Here is a 15,130-nt window from a genome sequence, read left to right as displayed (position 1 = left end):
TTACAATGCTTCGGTAACATCTGGGTGGCATCTGTCATGAATAAATAGACTCTCAATAGAATTCAATAGAAAAACAAAGTCCAAACATAGGTCTAGATATATGAAAATATAGCATCCAATATGGGAGGTATCACAAATCAGTCCTGAAATGAAAGGATATTCATGAAATTGGATTGGGACTATTGAGTCTTTACAGAGGGTCAGAGGCTCAGGGACTGAGAGACTCTAATTCCAGGAAAGACCAGTACACAGTTAGCTACAACTACTCTAATGGCATATAGTATGGGGTTGAAGTGGGAAGACTCTTGTATTAGAAGCCTATGGGCAATGTATGGCCACTATGGTTCATTTAGAGACTCTAGGGCACACAAAAAGAAATAAACTCTTTCACTTTAGAAGGCTTTGCAAATTCAAAAAGAAATTGCAAAGCCTTCTAAAGTGAAAGAGTTTATAGGAGGTTCTGATGGGAGTGCATGTTTCATTGCAATTTGGACAGATAGTAGAGCCCTCTGTTGGAAAGGCCCCCTTCAAGGCAGTACAATTTGCAAAACAAACCATCCTCAACAGAGTTGTAAAATCCATTTTTAAATTTTCAAATTTTACTTACAATCTGAAAAAGTTTTTTAAATGTTGGGCTTGTTTTAATGTCATGGAAGCTGAAAGAGTTGATAATTGTTCCTTAACATAATCAAGAATTGAGTGGCCCTTGGTTTACCACATAATTTTCCAAAATTAAGCTGATATGGCAGGACTTTGCACTATGTGTGAGCCAACAGCTTTTCACCTTTTTCAGGAGCTCCTTACTGAAGATTTCTATGTTCAGAATGAGTGTGTCAAATGGATTTCCTCAGAGGAGGCTATTGTCAGTGTGATGGCACACTTGGGCTCCTAAAAAAAGTTGGATGTGGTTAAGATCTTGTCCAAATATACCATATATGATGGCAAAGCCACTGGTACCTCAGGGGAAGGTGTACCGTGTCACACTAAAAGGCAAACTGCCTGAGAAACTGTTGAAAGGGGCATTGAACAGAACATTTAGCCAAATTTACAATAGGAAAACATTTATCCATTGCTCTTTGGATGAAGCATTAAGGTTGCAATAATCCTTTAAAGATTTTATTTATTTATTTGAGAGAAAGAACAGAGATAGTGACATAGAGCAAGAGCAAGGAGGAGAGGGGGAATCAGGCTCCCTGCTGAGTAGGGAGCCTGATGTGGGACTAGGTCCCAGGAGCCTGGGATCAAGACAAGAGCCAAAGGCAAATGCATAACCATATGAGCCACTCAGGTGCATGGTTACAACAATACACCACCCATTCTTTTAAATTTAAGAACAGGCCAAATTGGCAGTTAAATGGAAAAGCAGTGGGGATAAATCATCCCTTCACTAAATAGTACTCATATAAATGGGTTTCAGTCTTGAAAGTCAGTTTTAATTTACATTGAGCCATTTTAGCTATTTTTTTTGAGGAAGGGGTACTGGTCTCCCATCTTGTCAAGCTCATGTGTAAGTTCCAAAGACTTCATTTAATTTTAAATTAAAATATACTTTATTACTCATTAGGTCAGAGCAACCATGCTTATTTTGCAGTATTTTAGGGTACTAGGCTCTATGGCCATGGGAAATTTAGGCAAAGCCATCATTCTGACACTTAAGGTGTAGCATAAGTATCTGTCCTTTATTTTATATTTAGTAATTCCCCTAAGATACTTCATTTAAATTTAGTGGGATACCCAAGTATAACTCTAATTCGAGCTCCACTATCAATTAAGGCCATGAAGTTTGCCAGTTGTTACATTTTAGGAGGTGTTAAAGTTAATTCAAGATCTGTGATGTGGAGGAATAAAAGCCAATCATCACTCTTTTAACTTTTTGCTGTATAAATTCTTTTGGTCAATTCTGGATTTCCAGTTGGGTCAACTGTGAGCATTTGGTTCAGCTTTTCTTCTTGCCCTGTATCCATCTTTCCTTCCTCACTTCTTTCCTTCCTTCCTCCTTGTGTGTATGTGTGTGTGTGTGTGTGTGTGTGTGTGTGTGTGTGTGGTTAGTGTATATATTTTGGGGGATCCTTTCTACTCTGATCATATTCATAAGTTTATTCTTCCACAGAGTCTCAAATCAGTATCAACAGAGTTAGAGGCCACCTCAACACAATGGACAATTAAGCCCTTGGCTCTGCCGATCCATACCATACATATTTTTCCCTAGAACTCTACGGATCAGGATTTATCTTTGCATTAGAAGCACAGGCAACAGCAGCAGCTGAAGCAGCAAACACATTTTGTAGAGTCCTAGTGAGACATCTGCCTTCAGGAGCATAGATTTCAGCATGCTACATAGTAATAACTTTTCCTCCATGTAAGTGAGTCTGCATAGGGTACAGGATAGGAGTCCTTCCCCTGAGTCCTCTGTCCAACAGAGGCCAATGCTGGGCTGAGACATACAACTAAGGGTCATAGAGTGAAAGTCATTCTCCTGAGCCTAGCATCTCTCACTGCTTATGGTGGAATCAACATATACAATCATACAGTTGAGACACACAACTCAGGGACACTTTAAGGAGAGCTTCAATCCTATAGTACTAGATAGCAGAGGCTCTGTAGAACTCAGTCAATGCAGCACAAAGCAGCCTAGCTCAAAGCACAAACCTACCAGCAGACAGTAACACAGATCAAAGAGCATGATAGCTAGCAAGCAGCAGTTCAAAATTACTGCTCATCTGCCAGCAGTAGAGCCACTTAGCAAACCAAAGCAAAAGAAAGATCCCTGCTTGGAATGGTCATTAGACAGACATCCTGCTCACGGCACCAAAATTTTGGACATCCCATGAGAAAAAGATATAGTCCCACCCTAAATTTTGTTTGTATGCTGAGTCGGATGACACTACCCACCAAGAGGTTATGAAAAGATTTTTTTACTTACAGAAGGAACTGCTGGAGAGAACACGGAGACACCAACAGGTTCTAGCCGACTTGAGCAAGGCAGAGGGAGTGGACTGGGTTTTTGTAGTAGCTAGTGCAAGTGCATGCGCTGGGATTTTGTCAGGTTTGAATTTCCCGCAGGCACGGAAGGAGGGAAGCAAACTTTCTCCTTGTCCTATGAAGATATGAAAAGGGAAAAAGAAGATGAGGCATGAAGGCAGCAGTCATACCTCCCCAAAAAGGGGGGTGGGGAGTCAGACCCTTTAATAAATTTTGAATTTACCTTGTGAAGAATTATACATTCAAAACTAAATAAAACCCTCACCTTCATCCTTTCCCGAAATACAAAGTGATAAAGAATCACTATAGATGCTCAAAACCATCATTTTCTATTTATAAACTTCTTTCTATCTCAATTATTTCCCTACAAATGATTTCCCTTGGAGTCTCTTCTCTTGTTAAAAATAGAATTTGGAGGAATATACGCAGAATTATTCATAGCAGGAGGAAATCTTAGAGTTTGTTTCTTTCAATACTTTTCCTGAAACAGGTGTTGAAACTAAATCCAGAGATTTAGCTCAAAGGCCCCAATGGTATTTTGAATTAAGCTTGTCATAAATAATTGTTTTGTTTGTTAGATCATTTGTTTGGGGAATATCTGGAATTAATCTTTGACATCTGCATCCCCATAAAGTCATGACCTTCTTACAACCCCTCCATGCTTTCCTAATGTGTGCTTCTATCTCTAATACTCTTTTCTTCTGGGAAAGAAGTACTGCTGTGAATTTCAGTTTATTTGGTTGGAGCTTCAATTCCTTATCTAAGTCTTTTTTTTTTTTTAAGATTTTTTATTTATTTATGACAGAGAGAGATAGTGAAAGAGGGAACACAAGTAGAGGGGAGCTGGAGAGAGAAGCAGGTTCCCCACTGAGCAGGGAGCCCGATATGGGACTGGATTCCAGGATGCTGGGATCATGACTTGAGCTGAGACACACTTAATGACTGAGCCACCCAGGCGCCCCTTATCTAAGTCTTGATAGCAAAATAAGAGCTTAACTTCTGTTTCTACCATGTCATTCATGACTGGAATGACTACTCCAAAGATACAACTGACCCTGCCTCACATCACACTTCAGTGATCACTATTTTGGGGGAGATTTTTATTGCCTAGAACCTGTCTTGGCTTCGACAAGATTCCCTTTGCCACACACCTTTGATGCTAATTGTCCTCCAAATTAAGTATTGCTTTTCTCACTGGCTTCATCTGGATTGTCAACATCCCTCAGAGCCAAAGATTATCTGGATTATAACAACATTTTTTTAACAACATTTAATAAGGGATTTTCTCCAATTTACCATTCTTTGGTGAGACAAGTAGTTCAGATTTAGAAAAGTACCTGAGGAAAGGGGACCTACACAGATCAGAGAATAAAATGACCCTGCCCCTCTGTCTTTATCTTCTCTAACAGTACAACTAAATAATACTAAACCTAATCTTTCTATATTTTTTTAAAAGCTCCTTTTCCTCCAACTAGTTCAATGCAGTATAATTTTTGAGTACTTATTATACATATAAGATTAAATGTAGTGATTGTCTTTTAACTTTCTTTTCCCATCACTCGCCATTTCTGCATTTAACACCATGCTATTTCTGCATTTAACACGATGGTGAACAATGAGAAACAGCTGAAAAATCTAGTAGACGTCTGAATATCTCTTTGTTCCATGCTAGTATTTCTACACTGTGTTCTTGGATCACTTGCATCCAAGTCACCTTGAGTGCCCCACACCAGACCCACTGAATCAGACCTCTTTGAAAGAAGGAAGGAGAAATCTAATGATAATATGTGAGGTGATTGCTATCTACACAAATGTACGAGAATTCTAAAACAGCGGTTCTCAAACTTTGCTGTACATTATATTCACCTGGGAATCTTTAACTATTTCTGATGACTTGCTCCCACTTATAGATACTCTGATATAATTGGTATGAGGTGACTTGCTCCCACTTATAGATACTCTGATATAATTGGCATCAGGATTTATAAAATCTCCTCAGGTGGTAATAATGTGTAGCGAAGTTGGGAACCATTGTTATAAACAATAAATCAGGTGCCTGAGAAATAAAATTAGAAATAAAATTAGAACTTGGCTAACGGGACTTGTTACTTATAATAGCTGAGCAAAGTAAGAAATTCTTCCCAGGATTCAGGTTTGGAATGAGTTAAATCTATTCCATGCTTAAAACTGCCTTGTTTATTCAGTAATTAAAAAAAAGAAAAGAAGTTCTCTTCATGGAGTTCTTAAAAGAAATACATATTTAATGTTGGCATTTAATGAAGTCAGCCTTTGTACAGAACTTTATTACACTTTGCTTTAATTGGAATTTTAGTTGATCTTGTGCCTTTCTGACACAAATCTAAAAGTCACCAGGGACAATTACCACATTGTCATGATAGCCCCAGGATTTTACATTAATTCCCTTAACTTACTGATAGGAACATTCAAATCTTCCACTGATTCAGAGCATGCAGAAAGGATAAATGCTTGGTGATATATTTTTTAAAATGTGTGTGTGAGCGTGTGGGTGAGTAGTATGAGAGAACAATACTTAAATTTCGGGAAGAATTTCCTGTCTCCAAACATTATGAAACATTTGAACAATTTACAAAATGATATGTCAAATCTTTTTTGTGTGGAATTCCTTTTAAATTATTATTTCATTTAACTATTTTTTAAAGAGGAATTTTCATTTTTTTACATGGAGGAAGTACAATGTAACAAATAACTCTTGGATCCAGGTGATTCCAAAATATCCATATTTCTATAAACACTACCTTCTTCCTTTTGGGTATATCAAAGTTCTTTTTACCTTTTCCTATATTCACCCAAGCACTTGCAATGCTTCTAGAAATGCTTCTTCTCTCTACTCTTCCCATAATTCTTCATGCTTCTGAGTTCAGAAATTTTTGCTGGTATATAGAATAATAATGATGGATAAGGATATACACACACACTTTTCTTCTCTCTCTGTCTTTAATTGCTTACTGATTAAAGTAATAGAGTGGAGTCTTAAGGATTGTCATAAACTATATTTAGCATCTTAGAGAAAAACTGATTCCTGAACTAAAACAGGAAAATCAAGAGACACTGCATGTAGCATTAAAATAGCTAAGGAAATATAAACTCTCATTATCAATTGGCTTTTGGTGCTGGATTCATGCAAAATCTTCCATTTTTCAATAAGAAAGTTATGAAGACACAGGAAAAGAAACCAGTTCTTAAAACTAAAGAGAAAAGGAGACTGAAAGAGAAATGTAACAATGCTCTCTTGGAAAAATCTTTACTAACTATAATGAGAATAATTACAGTAAGGAAAATCTACCTTGTTCAGAATCGAGGACTGGTCTTATATATGGCACATAGGAGAAGCCTTTAGGGAAAAACTAAGGAGTGATCTCATGTGGACTCCATGAGTCATTATTATATCTAGCAAAAGAGAGAAATCTGAGAGTGGGAAAGTTTGAAGATGAAATAGATAATCACTGAATGAAAACTTACTGAAAGGAGAAAATACAAGATTTAAAGTAAAATAAAAAATTTTTTAAAAAGTTGTTACTTAATTTGAGCAATTCTCTTAGAAATCAGAAAAAAGGTAAAAAGAGAGAGAAAGATTAATACGAAGAACAAAAACTGATGTGTTAAAAATGAACATCAGCTAAAATGGTAAATTAGGTAATTCTAAGGGGCTTGCCCTTTCACAGAAGCATGGAAAAAATAATCACTATCAACTTTATCAGAACTCAGGAGAAACAATCACACACAGGTTTAATGTAACCATGCAAATGCTGAATCTAGAAAAAGCAACTTAAAATGTTAAGGAAACTTTATAGCATTTTTATTTGCCTTTGCCCTACTCCCTCCCTGGTTTAGTGGCTGTCCTGATGACTGCTTCTGGCACTCCCAGGGTGAACTCTGGTCCTCCCTTCCTGAGGGAGCAGAGGGAAGAGAACAGACCTTATTTATTTAAAAAAAAAAAAAAAAATTGTGTTTGTTCTAACTGCCTGAAAGTCTGCCTGAAGGGGGCTGCCTGGAGAGCTAACACAGCTGTATATTGTTGTTTTGTTTTGTTTTGTTTTGTTTTTTCTTCTCAAGTTTCAGAAATGACCCTGGACAGAAAAGCAGAAGATGGTCTTCCAAAACACGGTAAGTCAAACACCCAATTCAAAACTACTTGGGAAAGAAATTTATACTTGTAGCAAACAATAGTGTCTGATGCCTGGGAGGAAGAGCTGGGCTGGAATGTTTGGGAAATTAGGACATTCAACAGCGTTCATGTACACTGGGATATTTAGAAAGTCACATGCAGTATAAATATGGTGAATAAAGCTAAACTATAAGTGCTAACTATATACTGAATAACCAAAATAATCAATTATAACAACTAATACTGCTCTATGACTATATCCAAAAATATACATTAAAAATGAGAAGCAGGGGTGCTTGGGGGCTCAGTGGGTTAAGCCTCTGCCTTTGGCTCAGGTCATGATCTCAGGGTCCTGGGACTGAGTCCTGCATTGGGTTCTCTGCTTAGCAGGGAGCCTGCTTCCTCCCCTCTCTCTCTCTGCCTGCCTCTCTGCCTCCTTGTGATCTCTCTCTGCCAAATAAATAAATGAAATCTTTAAAAAAAATAAGAAGTAAATCAAAATGGCACACTAAAAAAATCATTTAAACACGTAAGAATACAGTAATGGAAGGAAGGAGGAACAAAAAGGCTATAAGAAAATACATAGCAAAAGGACAGGAGTGTGTCCTTCCTTATCAAAAAACGCCCTAAAAGTAAATACAATAAAACTCTTCAAACAAAAGGCAAGAATTGGCAGAATGGATTTAAAAACTATAATCCAACTATATACTGTCTATAAGAGACTCATGTTAGATAAAAAGACAAAAATGGGTTGCATGTGAAAGGATGGAAAATAATAATCCATGAAAATAGTAACCAAGAATAAACTGGGTAATTATACTAATATTGGCCAAAATAGGCTTTAAGTCAAAAACTATGATTAAAAAAAAAAAGAGGACTCCTGGTTTTAGGTCTAGAATATAAGGTGCTTAGAAGTTGTCACTCTGCCTTTAAAAAAATAAAAATCTGAATAAATTGAAAAATCAACAATCTTTCTAAGATCTGTTAGAGGAGTGAAGTCACAGGGCAAACCACTGCCTCCAAAATTGGAGAGATAGGTGAATACAAAGTTTCAAAACTTACTGGAGCAGAAACCCCTGAGCAGAAACCTCTGAAAGGACAAGTTACTGGAGTAGAAAAACCTGAACTGTAATTGAAGAAATGTTAGAGGGTTACAGGGACAAATCTAAGTTTAAAATTCCAGGGAGACCCAGTCATAAGGAGACTCTGACACTTCTGTGAGCTTTAACTCTAGGAGCTCAATCAGGTTCTCACAAAGAATATTAGAGAAAAATCCCCTTGGGTTTCCAGCAGGGAGAGGGAAGGAGCCATTTAAAAATATTTCTGAGTATTCTTTTCTTAAAAAGACTGCCTTCTAGAGATAGTATTTCACCAGAGCCTAAACTATTTACTTTTATCAGAGTGAAATAAAAGTGATATTTTTATATCACTTCCCTCTCTCTGCTTACTGCTCTGCCTACTTGTGACTGGAGAAAGGGCATGCTCAAATCCAGCTACTCTAGCTATTCTGTCGCACCTACAGGGGGAAAAAAACTGAGAAGCACTTGTGAAGTTCATGGTACACATGCACAGTTTCTCTAAATGAATAAGGACTCATAGGACTAAAGAACACTACCTCGTATTACTAACATTACTAAATGTTTGTTTACTGCACTTCACTTTACCCAGTACATGATATCTCGCCATCAAGAATAAAATTTGTGAAGCACACTAAGAGGTGTTTAAAGAGTTTGAAGAGACAGAACAAGCATCAGAATGAGTTTCATATATGATAGGGATAATGAGGTTAGATTGGGAATTTAAAACAACTATTATTAATATGTTAAGGAGACAAAGGAGTGCACTATATGTTGATAAAAGGATAAATTCATAAAAAATAACAATTTTAAACATTTAAGTAGCAAACAAAACAGTTCCAAAATAAAAGAAGCAAACATTGACAATGTTCAGGGAAGTGATAGATAATTCTACAATAATAGAGACTTCAATACCCCACTTTTGATAATGAAATCTAAACAGAAGATCCATTGGAAATATAGGACTTGAGCAACACTATAAACTGACTAGACCTAACAGACTATACAATATTCAACTCAGAACAGCAGAAACATTCTCCAGGACAGATCATATACTATGAAACAACAACAACAAAGAGTCTCTATAGTTAAAAAGATTAAAATCATACAAAGTATCTTCTCTGAACACAAAGGAGTGAAACTGGAAATCAATAACAAAGAAAACTGTAAAGTTCACCAATATGTGTAGATTAAACAACACATTTTAAACTACCAACAGGTCAAAAAAAAAAAAATCACAAGCAGAATTAAAATACTTTGAAACAAATGAAAACAAAAACACAACATACCAAAATTATGGGATGCAGTGAAGGCATTATTCAGATGGAAATTTATAGCTCTAATGCCAACACTAAAAAAGAAGAAAGTTATCAAATCATTAACTTTACACTTAAAGAACTGAAAAAAGTAAACTAAACCCAAAGCTAGGAACAGGAAGGAAATAAAAATTAGACAAGAAGATTATGAAATAAGAGACCATCAAGGAGCATTAATGAAATCAGTGTGATTCTTTGAAAATATCAACAAAATTGAAAAATCTTTAGCTATAGAGATTAAAAACAGAAGAACGAAGATACAAATAAATAAAATCAGACATAAAAGTGGAGACATTTCTACTGACTTTATAAAGAAAGGATTATAAGCAAATGTTATGAATTATTGTATACCAACAAATTAGATACTCTATATGAAATAAACAAATTCCTGGATCACACAAATTACCCCATATGACCAAGACAAAACAGAAAATCTCACCAGACCAATTTCAAGTAAGGAGATTAAAACAGTAATCAAAATCTCCCAACAGAGAAAAGCCCAGGACCAGATGGCTTTCCTGGTGAATTCTTCCAAACTTTTAAATAGGAATTTATATTAATCCTTCTAAACCTTTTCTTTCTTTCTTTTTTTTTTTTCAATTTATTTATTTGACACAGAGAGAAGTCACAAGTAGGCAGAGCAGTAAGCAGAGAGAGGGAAACAGGCTCCCTGCTGAGCAGAGAGCCCGATACGGGGCTCTATCCCAGGACCCTGAGATCATGACCTGAGCTGAAGGCAGAGGCTTAACCCACTGGGCCACCCAGGCACCCCTCCTTCTAAACCTTTTCCAAAAAAATCAAAGGGGAAACACTTTCTGACTCATTACATAAGACCAGAAGTACCCTGATACCTAAGCCAAACAAAGACTCCTCCATAAGAAGAAAGCAAACAAAACAAAAACAAAAAAATCTAAAGACCCAAATCATTTATAAATATAGATTTATCCTAGGAATGTAAAGGTGGTTCAACATAAGCAAATTAATCAGTGTAATACCATACTATACCACAGAATAAAGGAAAAATTCACATAATCATTTCTATTGCCTTAAAAAGCATTTGACAAAGTCTAATGTCCTTTTATGATTAAAACACTCAGAAAATTGTGAATAAATGGTAACTTAAACATTACAAGGGGCTTTTATTAAAAACTCATAGCTACCATCACAGTCAATGGTGAAATACTAAAACTTTCCTCCTAAGATCAAGAACAAGGCAAGGATGTACTTTCTTACCACTGTTATTCAATATTTTATCAGAAATATTAGCCAAGGCAATTAGGTAAGAAAACTAAAAAGCATGCAAATTGGAAAGAAAGAAGCAAAGCTTTCTCTATTTGAGGCTGACACAATTCTATATACACAAAATCCCTAAGAATCCAGAAGAAAGCCCTTAGAGCTAATGAACAAATCCACCAAAGTTAAAGTATACAAAATCAACAACAATAAAAAAGAAACAACAAATATCAGTTGTTTCTATACATTAACAATAAACAATCCTAAAAGGAAATTACAAAAGCAATTCATTTAAAGTAGCATTCAGGAGCTCCTGGTGGCTTAGGCAGTTAAGCATCTGACTCTTTATTACAGCTCAGGTCCTGATCTCAGGGTCATGAAATTGAGCCCCATGTTGTGCTCAGGGAGGAGTCTGCTTGAGATTCTCTCTCCCTCTGCCCCTCCTCCTTCACATGCACGTGCTCTCTCTCTCTCTCTCTCCCTAAAACAAAAAGCATTCAAGGAGAAAAAATACTTAGTAGTAAATTTAACTGAGAAGACAAAATACATGTATACTTAAAACTGAAAAATATTGCTGAAAGAAGTTCAAATCTTAAATAAATGGAAAGATAAGCCACATTCATGGATTAGAAGACTTTATATTGTTTAGATGCCAATGCTACCCCAAAGAAATCAATAGACTCAATGCAACTCCTATCAAAATTCCAATAGCCCTTTTTATAGAAAAGGAAAAGCTAATCTTCAGATTCATATGGAATCGCAAGGCCCCCTGAATAGACAAAATTATATTGAAAAAGAAAAACAAACCACTTCCTAATATAAAGACTTACTAAAAAGCCACATTAAAAAAAAGAAAAAAAAAAAGAGGCTGGTATTGGTATGAGGATAAACATATATGGATTAATGGAATGGAAATGGAGTCCATAAATAAAATCATACAACTATGGTCATTTGATTTTCAACAAAGGTACCAAAACCATTCAGTAGGGAAAGAACAGTCTCCTTAACAAATAGTGCTGGGATAATTGCATCTCCATCTACAAAAAAAAAAAAAAAAAAAAAAGAAAAAGAAAAAAAAAGTCTTATCCTTACCTCACAACATATAAAAATATGAAATCTAAATGGATCACATAAAAACTACAATTTCCTGAAAGAAAACACAGAGTAAATCTTCATGACTTTGGATTTGGCAATGAATTTTCTAGATGTAATATCAAAAATACTAGTAACAAAAGAAAAATAGGTAAGTAAGGCTTCATCGAAATTGAAACTTTCATATGTCAGGGTTACCATCAAGAAAATAAAAAGAATATGTATAGAATGGGAGAAAATAATTGCAAATTTTGTATCTGATAATGGTGTAACATTAAGCATATAAAAATAATACTTAGAATTCAACCAGAAAAAAACAAACAAGCTAATATTAAAATGGCAAAGGAATTCAATATACATTTCTCTAAAAAAAATATACAAATGGCCAATAAATAAATGAAAAGATGCTCAGCATCATTATTCCCTAGGGAAAAGCAAATCAAAACCACAAGATATTATCTCATACTCAATGGGATTGCTATACTAATGATCTTTTAAAATGGAAATTAAAGTATTTCTAAGAATGTGGCAAAATTGGAACACCTGTACATTGTTGACAGGAATATAAAATGGTGTAGCCACTGAGGAAGATTTTTTCAGCTCTCAAAAAGTTAAATATAAAATTATCGTGTGACTCAGCAATTCAGCTCCTAGGTTTCTACCCCCCAAAATTAAATATAGGCGCTCCAAATACTTCTATCTGAATGTTCATAGAAGCACTATTCACAATAATCAAATGATGAAAACAATCCAAAAGTTCATCAAGTGATATATGTGGATAAAAAAATTTATGTTACAGGGGCGCCTAGGTGGCTCAGTGGGTTAAGCCTCTGCCATCAGCTCAGGTCATGATCTCAGAGTCCTGGGATCGAACCCCGCATCGGGCTCCCTGCTTGGTGGGGAGCCTGCTTCCCTTTCTCTCTCTCTGCCTGCCTCTCTGCCTACTTGTGATCTCTGCCTGTCAAATAAATAAATAAAGTCTTTTAAAAATATTATGTTATATACATATAATGAAGTATTATTCAGCCATAAAAAGAAATGCAGTACTAATATATGTTACAATTTGGATGAACTTCAAGAACATTATGCTAAGTGAAAGAAACCAGGCACAAAAGATCACATATTGTATGATATCCTTTATATGAAATATTTGGAATAGGTAAATCCACAAAGAAAGAAAACAGATTGGTGGTTGCTAGGGACTAGGGAAATGGGGGGTGGGAAATAGCTACTTATGGGTATGAGGCTTTCTTTGGGATGATGAAAATACTTTGAAACTAAATAGAGGTGATGGTTTCGCAATACTGTGAATATACTAAATGCCACTGAATTATTCACTTCACAATTGCTAATTTTATGTTATGTGTATTTTACCTCAATAAAAAATTAAAAAGTGATGTGGTAGATGAATCTAGCAGAAGTTACGCATATCAACACAATAAAAGTTTCTGAAGAGAAGTGAAAAGAAGACACAACTATCAAATTAACAATAGAAACTAATATTCCCTATGCTAAAAGTCTCATGTGGTAGCTGATATTAATTTATACATATCCTGGTTGAATTCTGTAATATAAAGGATAAAGGTTAAATCATAAAAGCACTAAGTTCCAGAAGCTATGCAAAATGTGAAGAGGTTTTAAAAGGCATAGCAGGTAAAGATTATGACTCAAGAATTTCAGGTTCATCTGAATTACCATTTTTATATGAGAACAAACTACTATTTTCTCCTTTTATTTTTCTTTCCCTTCCTTTCCCTTCTCTTTCTCTCCTTTCTTTTCCCTTCCCTTCTCTTCCCTTCCTTTCCTTTTCTTTTCTTTCCTCTCACCCTCCCTCCCTTCCTTTCCTTTTTTAGTGAGCAGACATCCACCTGTCCTTCCTAGGTAGTAGTGTGGAGTGGGAAAGAGCTCTCATACCACATACCTCTTTGTGCTGCAATAGCTGGTTCCCCAAAGAACAACCTTTTCTCTCACTCCTCATTTCCTTCCTTATTATTCTCAAGTACAAAGATCACTCCTATCTCAGGGCTTTCCAGCTGTTTTGTTGTTGTTGTTTTTTTTCTTTCCAGGAAACTCCTCTCCTTGTATATGTATATGCTCACCTTCTGTTTCATTCATGTCTGTCAATTTACCCTTATCAAGAAATTTGACCTTTCTATCTAAAACAGCACTATTCCTTTTTTCCCTTTTTGTCATGTTAGATTTTTCTCTGTAACACTTAATAAAATCCAACACATTATAAACTTTTTTTTAATTATCCCTCTTCCTTGGATGTATTTTTCTTGAGAAAAAGGTCTGTGCTTGGTTAACTGTTGTATTCTTGGGCCTAAAACAAAATAAATGTTAAAATATATATATATATCTCATTGAATGAATTAATGCACTGAACACAGGTGTAAACTGACAAATATTTCTTGAATAATTGATGGAGATACTCAGCTACCCAGAGTAAAAAGGATTCAAGAAAAAGGAACACTCCAAACAAAGAAATAAAATTATAATTTGGTTTTGGAGCTGATGAGTTTAACCTGGTTAGGGAAAAGCTTTCATCTTGGTAGATCTTGTGAAATAAGACTTTAAATAATTTGTTGGTATGAAATTAGAAAATGTTTAATGCTATGCTAGAAATGCACTATATCATGTTGGCAGGAAGGAGTAGGAAGAAAATGAAGTGAAAAACATTGTAGAAGTATTAAGGGCTTGGATCCCCCAAAAACCCATGTTTAGCACCAAAGTTTAACCCTAAAATTCACAAGCCTAGTCGGTAACAAAACTGGTAATACAATGAATAAGATCCTCAATGAGGCTGAAACTGATGACAGATTATTTTAGACACAATTATAACTGGAACAAAAGCACTCCTGAGTTCACAGATTGTGGGAGGTGGATGAGGAGTTACGTCAGAGAACTGTGCTGATAAACGAGGAAACATCAGGGCAGAGAAAAACAGGACAGTGAGCAATAGAGAGGTAAGTGTGTGTCTGCAAGACCAAGGTAACCTGAGATCAGACTCTATTTACTGCCTCAGAAAGCCCGATACCATTAATGCAATCACTTTACAGCAATGAAAGAAACCATAGCTTTAAAGAAGAAATAGGGAAACAAAAACCCAAAGAAACAACACTAGGTAGATTGAAAAACACCCTGATCAGGCAGGTACTTGAGGTACCATTAGCTGTAGCCATTTAGAATCCACTAGAAAAAAATTGGTACTAGAGTCTAGCTTAAATTCTGCTCAAGACAGTGTTAGATTGAATGAAAGGGTCACTTCTATTTAGTGTGCATTT

At 35.6% G+C, this 15,130-nt stretch overlaps 1 long non-coding RNA gene across 1 annotated transcript in view; it reads right to left on the bottom strand.

Moving 5' to 3' along the window:
- The window catches only part of LOC309870679, an 82,462-nt gene that overhangs the window by 45,931 nt on the left and 21,401 nt on the right, over positions 1 to 15,130 (bottom strand). The window contains exon 2 of the long non-coding RNA XR_014314737.1: positions 2,924 to 3,097. This is a non-coding gene — a long non-coding RNA (uncharacterized lncRNA). The remainder of the gene's footprint in view (positions 1 to 2,923; positions 3,098 to 15,130) is intronic.

Source organism: Mustela nivalis (genome assembly GCF_964662115.1).
Source record: "Mustela nivalis genome assembly, chromosome: 8".
Taxonomy (NCBI): Eukaryota; Metazoa; Chordata; class Mammalia; order Carnivora; family Mustelidae; genus Mustela; species Mustela nivalis.
Note: the sequence above shows the minus strand (reverse complement) of the source record. Positions and strands in the feature narration are given on the sequence as shown.